Genomic DNA, 11,722 nt, shown 5'->3' on the forward strand with positions numbered 1-11,722 from the left:
TGAACAACACTCTCCTAAACAATCAATGGATTACAGAGGAAATTAAAGAAGAAATTAGACAGTTTTTACAAATAAATGAGAATGCCAATACAACATACAGGAATCTTTGGGACACAATGAAAGCAGTTCTACGTGGAAAATTCATAACATTGAATGCCCACACTAGGAAAACAGAGCGGGCTCAAATAAACAACTTAACAATGAAACTAAGACTCCTAGAAAAATAAGAGCAAGAAAAACTTGAATCTCGAACGAGAGGAAACTATAAAGATCCGGGCAGAAATCAATGCAACTGAAACTAAGAAAACGATACAAAAAATAAATGAAACAAAGAGCTGGTTTTTTGAAAGAATAAATAAAATCGACAAACCCTTAGCTAATCTTATCAAAAAAAGGAAAGAAAAGGCTCAGATCCATGCAATCAGGAATGAAAAAGGCGAAGTCACAACAGATCCAAAAGAAATCCAGAGGATCATGAACACCTACTTTGAGAACCTGTACTCTAATAAAATGGAAAACACAGAAGAAATGGACAGATTTCTAGATACTAATGAATTACCAAAGTTGAACGAAGAAGATAAAAATATTTTAAACACCCCAATCACAATCAGTGAAATTGAAAATGTAATTAAAAACTTACCAACAAAGAAAAGCCCAGGCCCTGATGGATTCACTGCTGAATTTTACCAAACATTTAAAGAAGAACTACTACCATTACTCTTCAAACTTTTCAATGAAATTGAAAGGGAAGCTATACTTCCAAATTCATTCCTGGAAGCAAGTATCACTTTGATTCCCAAACCAGGGAAAGATACAACTAAAAAGGAGAACTACAGACCAATCTCCTTAATGAATATAGATGCAAAAATCCTTAATAAGATACTATCAAACAGAATACAGAGGATTATTAAGAAGATCATCCATCCTGGCCAAGTCGGCTTTATTCCAGAGATGCAAGGGTGGTTCAACATACGAAAGTCAATAAATGTAATACATTATATTAAAAAGTCAAGGACAAAAACCATATGATCCTCTCAATAGATGCAGAAAGAGCATTTCATAAAATTCAACACCCATTCATGATAAAAACCCTGCAAAAAATTGGAATAGATGGTCTATACCTCAATTTAATAAAGGCTATCTATGAAAAACCATCAGCCAACATCAAACTGAATGGCCAAAAACTGAAAACCCTCATGTTAAAATCAGGAACAAGACAAGGATTCCCATTATCACCACTTCTCTTCAATATAGTTCTGGAAACATTAGCCATAAATTAGACAAGAGAAAGAAATTAAAGCAATAAAGATAGGAAAGGAAGAAGTTAAACTGTCATTATTTGCTGATGATATGATACTCTACATTGAAGATCCAAAAAACTCCACCAAAAAACTTCTAGACTTAATTGACAGATTCAGTAAAGTATCTGGATACAAGGTGAATACCCCAAAATCAATAGCCTTTTTATACACAAATAACAGACACGCGGAAAGAGAAATAAGGTAAAAAATTCCTTTTACAATAGCATCCAAAAAAAGAAAGTATCTAGGAATCAATCTAACAAAAGAAACAAAAGATCTCTACACTGAAAACTGCAGCACTCTGAAAAAAGAAATTGAAGGGGATATAAAAAAATGGAAAGATATCCCCTGCTCCTGGGTAGGAAGAATCAACATAGTGAAAATGGCCATACTACCAAAACTGCTATATACATTCAATGCAATGCCAATTGAAATTCCAACACTATATTTCACAGAACTAGAAAAAAGAATCCAAAAATTCATTTGGAACCACAAGAGACCTAGAATAGCAAAAGCCATTATAGGCAACAGTCACATGGCACCAGGTGTAACAATTCCCAATTTGAAACTATACTACAAAGCCACTGTGATAAAATCAGCATGGTACTGGCAAAGAAATAGGCCTGAGGATCAATGGAACAGACTGGAAGACACAAAAACAAATGCAGATGTACTCAGCTACCTCATCTTCGACAAAGGAGCTCACCATCCTCAGTGGAGGAAAGATAGCCTCTTTAATAAATGGTGTTGGAAAAACTGGATATCAACCTGTCACAGATTAAAATTAGACCCTTATCTTTCGCCATGCACTAAATTAAAATCCAAATGGATTAAAGATCTAAATATTAAAACAGAAACATTAAACTTGCTGGAAAGTAAGTTAGGCAGAACTCTGGAAGACATTGGTATAGGAAAAGACTTTATGAACAAATCCTCAGTAGCACGGGAACTAGCAGAAAGAATCAACAACTGGGATCTCATCTTACTAAAAAGCTTCTGTACTTCAAAAGAAACCATTAGCAGAACTAAGAGACAATCTACAATGTGGGAAAAAATTTTTACCAGCTGTACCTCAGACAAAGGACTATTATCAAGGATATATAAAGAACTCAAAACAATCAGTCCCCCCAAATATAAAGACCCGATCCAAAAATGGGCATCCGAAATGAACAGACATTTCTCATACAAAGAAGTAAAAGCAGCAAGAAAATATATGAAAAAATGTTCCACATCACTGGTCATTCGAGAGATGCAGATGAAAACAACACTGAGATTCCACCTCACCCCACAAAGAATGGCTGCTATCAAGAAATCACACAATAACAAATGTTGGCGGGGTTGTGGGGAGAAAGGAACCCTCCTCCATTGTTGGTGGGAGTGCAGACTAGTGCAACCACTATGGAAATCAATATGGAGATACCTCAAAGAGCTTGGACTGGAGGTTCCATTTGACCCAGCCATCCCTCTGTTGGGTATCTTTCCAAGAGAACTAAAAGAATCATATCACAGAGAAGTATGTGCACCCATGTTTATAGCGGCACAGTTTGTAATAGCTAAATCTTGGAAACAACCTATTTGCCCATCCGTTGGAAACTGGATAAAGAAGTTGTGGTTTTTCTATAAAATGGAATATTACTCAGCCATAAAGAACGAGAAAATAGATTCATTCATAGGAAAATGGATACATATTGAAGATATACTCCTAAGTGAAATAAATAAGTCCCACATGTGTAAATACCGAATAGTTTCCCTGGTGTGAATAATCTGCAACAATGCATAAGATTCTAATAAGATTACTGACATTTAGAAATGGGAAGAAAGGAGCTAAAGGTGTAGGGAAGGTGGGATGGGTAGGGGAAGAGTAAAAAGGGAAAAGAAAAAAATGTGAGAGAATGAAAAGATGAAAATAAAGTGTTTGTAGATGGGGAGGGGAGGAGGGGGTGAAGGGAGGGCGGAGGTAAGGGGAAATAATGAGAATCAAGACTTGTCATGTAGAGGTACAAGATCCCAACAATGAATGTAACTGTACTGTATCCCTAAAATGTACCAATAAACTCAATTAAAGCTGAAGAAAAAATTTTATTGTAGAGGTCTTTCACTTTGTTGGTGGGGTTAATTCTTAAGGAGAGTAATACCTTGGTTTGTGAGCATAATTCATTCAAGAGACATGCTTGTAATATAACGTAGTTGTATACTAAACCAAATTCCCCCATTAAAAATGGAAACTCAAACAAAATAAAACAAAAAAGAAATAATGCAAATTCAGCTAATTTATTCCACAATGCAAAATATTCATATAAAAATAATTACAATACCGTAACATAACACAAAATATAAATTTAAAAAATTAACCTGCACTTACCTTTGAAAACCTTCATGGCTGTGTGAGGGAGAGGAGAGAAGTGTTATCGTGTAGGACAACTTTCACTATTGCTAAAAGAATGACTACTATCTCTTGGCTTAATAGAATCTATGTCTTCTCTTGCAATTTTTTTTTGTTTTGTTTTTTGAGACAGGGTTTCACTATGTAGTTGAAACTGACCTGGAACTCACTATGTAGCCCAGGCTGGTCTCGAACTCACAGTGATCCTCCTGCCTCAGTCTCCCGAGTGCTGGGATCTCTTCTCATGCACTTTTAAAAAGAGCCTATCCAATCACACTTACTTTTGCCTCCTTTTGCTGATTTCCTGGAGATGTGGTATTGTGCCATTAAACAAGACTCATCACTTGCACTAGTACAGCCTTATTTAGGTATGTTTTGCACAAAATGTTGCAATTTCTCACATTTTACACATCTTCCTAAGCTCATTTGAAGTGAGGGATCTGTTTCTCCTTCTCTTCTGTGGACAAGATCTCCTCCATAACCTTTTGTTGTTGAGAGATGATCACCCACAATTCCACAACAAGAGCCGGGGAGGGCGTTGGCTCAGTTATGATCATATGATGTTCAGCATCATAAACTACTCACATTGCATGGTGTTGCTTTTTATCAAGTTAAAATGTATTAGAAATATTTGCTCATCTTACAAAACACGCTCAGAACAAGTTAATCAATTCAAGGTTTTACTGCATATAGCTTTTCTTTACGTTATTGTGAACGATACTGTTTTCCTAATTTTTCAGTGAGTTTATTGTTAGTAGATAGGAACACTGATAATTTTTGTGTTTATTTTATATCCAGCTACATAGTAGAATTTGGTTATTAATCCTAGGAGTCTTTTGGTGGAATTTTTTGTGTCTCATAAGCAGAAGATTGTGTCATCTGTATATAATAATACATTGACTGTGTCCTTTCCTAAACATATGTCAAACAGGAGTGGTGAGAATGGATATCTTTCTCTTGCTCCTGATTTTACAAGGAAAGATTTCAGTTTATGATACTGGCAGCAGATTAATCATAAATGGATTTTATCATATTGAGATACATTCCTTCTATGCCTATTTTTGTCAAGGTGTTTTTTCTATCATGAATTGATGTTGGATTTTGTCAAAGGCATTTACTGAATCTATTGAACTGATCATGTAAGTTTTGTCCTGCTTCTGTTTACATGATGAATCACATTTCTTTATTTGTATATGTTGAACCATCCTTTTATTCCTGGGATGAAGCCTACTTGATCACAGTGTATGATCTTTTTGATGATTTGTTACATTCTGTCTGCCAATATCTTATTGAGGATTTTTTGCATCTATATTTATTATATTGGCTTATAGTTCTATTTTGGTCAAATCCTTCTGTAATTTTGGGATCAGGGTAATGCTTGCTTTCAAGATTGGGAGTAGTCTTTCTCTTAATTTCATTAAAGAGTTTGAGGAGTATTGGTGTTAAATCTTCCCCAAAGTTCTTGTAGAATATAACAGTAAATCCACCAGATCCTGAGCTTTTCTTAGTTGGTGGACCTTTTTATTACTCTTAATTTGATTGCCTCTTATTAGATTGTTCAAGACTGTTAAGTCTTCTTGGTTCAGTTTTGGTAATTCATATGTATCTAGGAATCTCTTCATTTCTTCTGAGTTCTTCAATTATTTGGCATATAGGTTTTTGAAGTAGTTGCTAATAACTTTCTGTTATGATTTTTCTTTTTTCATTTCTAATTGCATTGATTTGTGTCTTTTCTTTCCTTTCTTTGGTAAGATAGGATAAGGCTTTCTCAATTTTTCTTATTCTTTCAAAGAACCAGGTCTTCAATTCATTGATTCTTTTTATTGACTTTTTAGACTTGTTTTATTCATTTCTGCTCTTTTCTTTATAATTTCCTTCCTCGTGTATGCTCTGAGTTTGGATTGTTCCTGTTTTTTTAGAACTTTGAAATGGATCATTAGGTTGTTTATTTGGACTTTCTCCTGTGATGTGGTCATTCACAGCTGTACACTTCCCTCATAGGACTGCTTTCATTGTGTCCCATAAGTACTAGTATGTTGTACTGGCATTATGATTTAATTTTAAGAACTGTCCTATTTCTTTCTTAATTTCCCCTGTGACTCATTAATCAAGAATGTGTTGCTTAATTTCTATATGTTTGTATAGTTTCTGTTAGTTGTTTTGCAGTTGATTTCTAGTTTCATTGCACTGTGGTCTAATATGCATGGTAAATTCTTTTGAATTTACTTAAGCATGCTTTATTAAGTAGTATGTGGTCTATTTTGGAGACAGTACCACGTACTTCTGAAAAGAATGTGTATTCTGTTGTTGAGAGTAAAACAGTAGATATTTATTAAATCAATTTGTTCAATTTTTTTGTTCAATTCTAATATTTCCTTGTTAATATTATTAGTTGATCTGTCTATGATAGTGAGGTATTGCAGCCTCCATTATAATTGTATTGATGTTTATCTGATCTTTTATGCCCATTAGTGCTTGTTTAATGTAGTTGGGTGAACTGTGGTTTATTCATTTCTGTTTATAATTGTTATCTCTTCCAGTTGAATAGTTCTATTAACCCATATGTAATGTCCTTCTTTGACTCATTCAGCTCAAAGTCCACTTTTTCTGAGAGTAGGACAGCTGCTCCTGCTTATTGTTGTGCTCCTGTTGCATGGAATATTGTTTTCCATTATTCAATTTTAGTCTATTAAATTTTTTCATATAAGATGTGTTTCTTGCATATAACATAACATTGGATTTTGTTTCTTTATTCATTGGGCTACTCTGCATCTTTTGATTGGCACATTGAGTCCTTTCACATTAATAGTTATAATTGATAGATATTGACTTATACCTATGATTGCATTATATACTTGTTTTCTTTCCCTTCTACTTAATTGCTACCTCTATTCTAGATTCATTCATCCTATTGGACATTTTGGCATAGTTTTCTTCATTGTGACTAGGATTTCCTTAGCAATGTTTTAGAGTGTTGGTTTGATGGTCAAGAATTTCATTAGATGTACTCTAAAGTGTAAATGTATTATTTCTCAGTCAAGTTTGGAAGACAGTTTTGCAGTATAGATCAATTTAGGTTGGAAGTTATTTTCTCTTAGAGCTTGAAACACTGTATTCCAAGCTCTTCTTGCCTTTAAGTTTTGTGTTGAGAAGTCTGTTGTGATTATGATAGGTTTTCCAGTAGAGGGGATTCATTACTTTTCTCCAACAGCTGTCAAGATTTTGTTGTTGTGTTGGATTTCTGGTATTTTTATTATTGTGTGGCATGGAGTGGTGGATTTTTTCCCCTATCATGGCTATTCAGAGTTCTGTTGCCTCATCTATCTGTGTGTTAAATTATTTTTCCACGTCTGGAAAGCTTTCTGCTATTACTTATATAAACTATTTTTTATGCCCTTTTTGCTGTCTTCTGATTTTTTATCATTTCCAATTACACTTATATTAGTCTTTTTTGAGTTATCTAGTAGCTGTTGGATACATTTTTCAGGCTCCGTTGTTTTTAAGGTATCTTTCATTCATTTATCACTAAATAAATCCCTGTCTTCTACATGTGACACTATGTTCTCACATTAGTCACTTCTGTTGCCCATACTTACAATCATATTTTTAATCAGGATTTCTGTTGGAACTTTTTTTTTCAGCTTTAATTTAGTTTATTGGTACATTTTAGGGATACAGTATAGTTACATTCATTGTTGGGATCTTGTACCTCTACATGACAAGTCTTGGTTCTCATTTTTTCCCCTTGTCCCTGCCCTCCCTTCACCCCCTCCTCCCCTCCTCATCTATAAACATTTTTTCCCATCTTTTCATTATCTCATGTTTTTTTCTTTTCCCTTATTCCCCTTCTCCTACCCATCCTGCCTTCCATACACCTTTAGCCCCTTTCTTCCCATTTCTCAATGTCAGTAATCTTATTCGGATCTTCTGTATTATTGCAGATTATTCACACCAGAGAAACTATTTGGTATTTACACGTGTGCCTTATTTATTTCACTTAGAAGTATATCTTCAATATGTATCCATTTTCCTATGAATGAATCTATTTTCTTGTTCTTTACGGCTGAGTAATATTCCATTTTATAGAAAAACCACATCTTCTTTATCCAGTTCCCAACTGATGGGCAAATGGGCTGTTTCCAAGTTTTAGCTATTACAAACTGTTTCGCTATAAACATAGGTGCACACACTTCTCTGTGATATGATTCTTTTAGTTCTTTTGGAAAGATACCCAGCAGAGGGATGATGGGTCAAATGGAACCTTCAGTCCAAGCTCTTTGAGGTATCGCCATATTGATTTCCATAGTGGTTGCACCAGTCTGCACTCCCACCAATAATGGAGAAGGGCTCCTTTCTCCCCACAACCCCGCCAACATTTGTTATTGTGTGATTTCTTGATAGCAGCCATTCTTTGTGGGGTGAGGTGGAATCTCAGTGTTGTTTTCATCTGCATCTCTCGAATGACCAGTGATGTGGAACATTTTTTCATATATTTACTTGCTGCTTTTACTTTTGTGTCTGATAAATGTCTTCATTTCAGATGCCCATTTTTGAATTGGGTCTTTATATTTGGGGGGGCTGATTGATTTGAGTTCTTTATATATTCTTGATAATAGTCCTTTGTCTGAGGAACAGCTGGTAAAAAAATTTTTCCCACATTGTAGGTTGTCTCTTAGTTCTGCTGATTTTTTCTTTTGAAGTACAGAAGCTTTTTAATAAGATGAGATCCCAGGTGTTGATTCTATCAGCTAGTTCCCATGCTACTGAGGATTTGTTCATAAAGTCTTTTCCTATGCCAATGTCTTCCAGAGTTCTGCCTAATTTACCTTCCAGCATACTTAATGTTTCTGTTTTAATATTTAGATCTTTAATCCATTCGGATTTTAATTTAGTGCATGGTGAAAGATAAGGGTCTAGTTTTAATCTGTGGCAGGTTGAAATCCCGTTTTTCCTGTTGGAACTTTTTTATAGACTCTCATTCTTTTCTATGCTTGACATTCATTTTTTCTTCTCTTTCTTTAGTTCTACTAAATTTTTATTAGCATCTTATCTAGACTTTCTGATCAGTTGTTTCATTTGGATCATTATCTGCTTAGTTATATCTTCTTTAAATTCACCAAGCATCTCACTGAACTGTTTTGTTTCCTTCATGGACACCCATTCAGACATTTCTGCTGTGTGGCTTATGATTTCCTACCCATCACCTGGATAAGTTTTGTAGTAGTTGGGACTTTTGGGAGGCATTTTGTTTTCTTATTTTCTCATGTTTCTATCTTTGCTTGTTTGTTGTGCTGGGGTTTGCAGCTTGTTTGTCTCAGTGCCTGGTTCTTCAGGAATGAGCCACAGTATTACGTATGACTCTCAGACAATCCAGACATTGGAAAATAGAGAAGTTCAATTGAAAGTATGAACTATGTCACTTTGCCTACTGTATCAAAATCAGTGACAACCACGGAATCAAATATAAACTGGGTACTGTCAAACCCTAAAGGAAGAACTCACAAATTACTAGCCAGAGAAAAAATTCTGATTTTAGTCTAGACATGCAAGCATCCCAGACCTATAGAAAATCAGACCACTAATTTCTGCTAGGTGTCAGCAACCATGCAAAAGCTCAGGCAAACTACTGAACTAAATTCCATCTCCTTAAGATCTACCCCCCTGAAGATGACACCCACCAAATCTGGCTTCTCCTAGAACACAGCCCCTATGAACTTCCTCGCCTAAGCTTGAGCTTCTCAGAGCATGTCAGGAGATCTCTTTTAGTTTTCACTCACTCCAAGCCCGTCTCTCACTCAGTCTTTGCAGTAAGGTAACACTTTGGTCCTAGGGTGAGATTCTTTTTCTGGGTTTGGTCTAATCCTCAGTCAATTCAGTCTTTTAGCTGTCACCTCAGTCCAGAATGCTCAGTGGAGGCAAAACAGAGCCAATCTCTTCACTTGCAGGGCACATGAAGCTCTAGACTGTTAGCAGGAATGAGTAGGTAGGGGCCTGTTTCCTCGCCCATGGGGCACACAGACTCCAGTGTTGCTGGAGGGGCACCAATGTTTTAAAATCAGAAGAATTAAAGAGAAATGAAAAGACTTGTGCATAAATTGCCACAACAGCTTCATTTATAATTGCCCAAATCTAGAAGTATTCCAAATATCTATCAACAGGTAGATTTTTTAAATTGTGGTATAATAAAGTAATAATATTAAGCAATAAAAATAAAGTGAATTATATACATGGTATGCTTGAATTTCAAGCTCCATATGCTGCATGAGAGAGGCCATAAAATAAAAGCTTCCAATGTATGATTCCATTCATATAGTTATTCTGGAAAATATAGACTACTCTATAGTGATGGAAAGCAGATCAGCGGCTAAAGGGAGGAGGAAATAAAGAGGGGAGTAGATTGCAACAGGGCACAGGAGGTCTCTGGGACAATAGAAATGTTTTGTATCTTAATTGCAGTGATAGTTTTACGAACGTATAAAGACATCAAAACTCATGAAATTCAATAAACACATCTACTTTATTTTATTTAATGTGTACGTCAACAAAGTGGAAAACTAAAATGTTCATGATATTTATATGCAAATCGAGACATCTAGATTTTCCTGAAAAATCACAATTTTTGTCATTATTTGGTCTATATTTTCAGATGCCAAAAATCACAGAAAGGGACACACCCTTTCCCATATGTCATAGGCCTCATAATTCCTAGTCGTTGCCAGCTCTTACTACATGTTCATTGTCACTCATTCACCATTTATTGAGAATCTAACACACAACAAATTTTATTCTAGGTATTAGAAATGCAGTTAGTGACTACACAGGCAAAAATGCCCGTGAGCAAGATTATGTGGAGTTTTTATTTTAAGGTTGGAGAAAGACAGGCAAAGACTAAGCAAGTTAAGTAGTAAAATATGTAATATATTAGATGGAAATCAGTATTAAGGACAAAACATCAGAAGCAAGTATAAAGTTTCAGGGCTAAAACACTGGAACCTAGGAAGTCCACAATGAAGTGTGAGTTTTGAGAAGTAACTGCAAAGAATTGAGGGAGGAAGCTACGGACATGTGCCTGGGAAGGACCTTCTAGTCAGAGACACAAAGAGAGCTTCCAGGAAGGGAGGCCACCCAGTGTCTTCTGTCAGCAGCCAGAAGTCTCACAGAGTCTGAAACACAGCAGGAAGAGATTAGATCAGAGATAATGGCAGAGGTAGTGTGTGGTCTTCTACTCTACTGAAAGGAGTTTGTCATTAATCAGTGAGATGAAAAGCCTTTGGGGGTTTTGTTCATTGTAATCATGCTAGAGTCATTGATTTTCTTACAGGAGAGTTAAAAAGTAAGACAGAAATATTTTGCAATCCTGTCATTATCCTGGCCCCTGAAGACAACTAATCTTGAAATTCTTGTTGCAGTTTGTGTGCATATCACGTAGAGAAGAAAATATTTGGCTGTGTCTAACTCGATGGGCAAAGTCAATCACATTAGTTAACTTTCAGAAATATTTTACATCTGGTGGTCCCTTTCTTAGCTTTTCAGAATTTGATCACTCCTTCCAGAGCACCCTTCCCTCCTTCTCCTTCATATTCCCTAGCACTGTCATCACTTGGGGTGTACCTTAGCGCTGTAGAGCCCAATCCAGAAACATTCTAGGTCAGCGGTGGCAAGCCAACAGCACATGTGCCACAGCAGGCTTTTTATATTACTGAAAGTGCTAAAAGGTTTGCCATCATTGTTCTAGGTCCTTTACTTGAGCTACTTAAGGACCTATGTCACTGATAATAAGATACACAATTTCTTGAAAAGGAATTTAGAGCACTCTAAAGTACAGAAAGTAAGCTTTGACAATAAAGGAAGCAGTTTCATTTCTAAACCTGAAGCAAACTTTTGAAACTATTTCACCAGTTAGGAAAAATAGTTCATATTCAGGAGGTTAGGGACTAGGGATTTAGGCTGAAGAATTATATTTGATTTTTCAAAAGGAAAGAAATTTGCCCAAAAGCAATCTGGAGGAATCCAATTTGAACAAAAGCTAATTATACCA

The sequence above is a fragment of the Fukomys damarensis genome, unplaced genomic scaffold (assembly GCF_012274545.1).
Source record: "Fukomys damarensis isolate Sample0158 unplaced genomic scaffold, DMR_v1.0_HiC HiC_scaffold_9, whole genome shotgun sequence".
Taxonomy (NCBI): domain Eukaryota; kingdom Metazoa; phylum Chordata; class Mammalia; order Rodentia; family Bathyergidae; genus Fukomys; species Fukomys damarensis.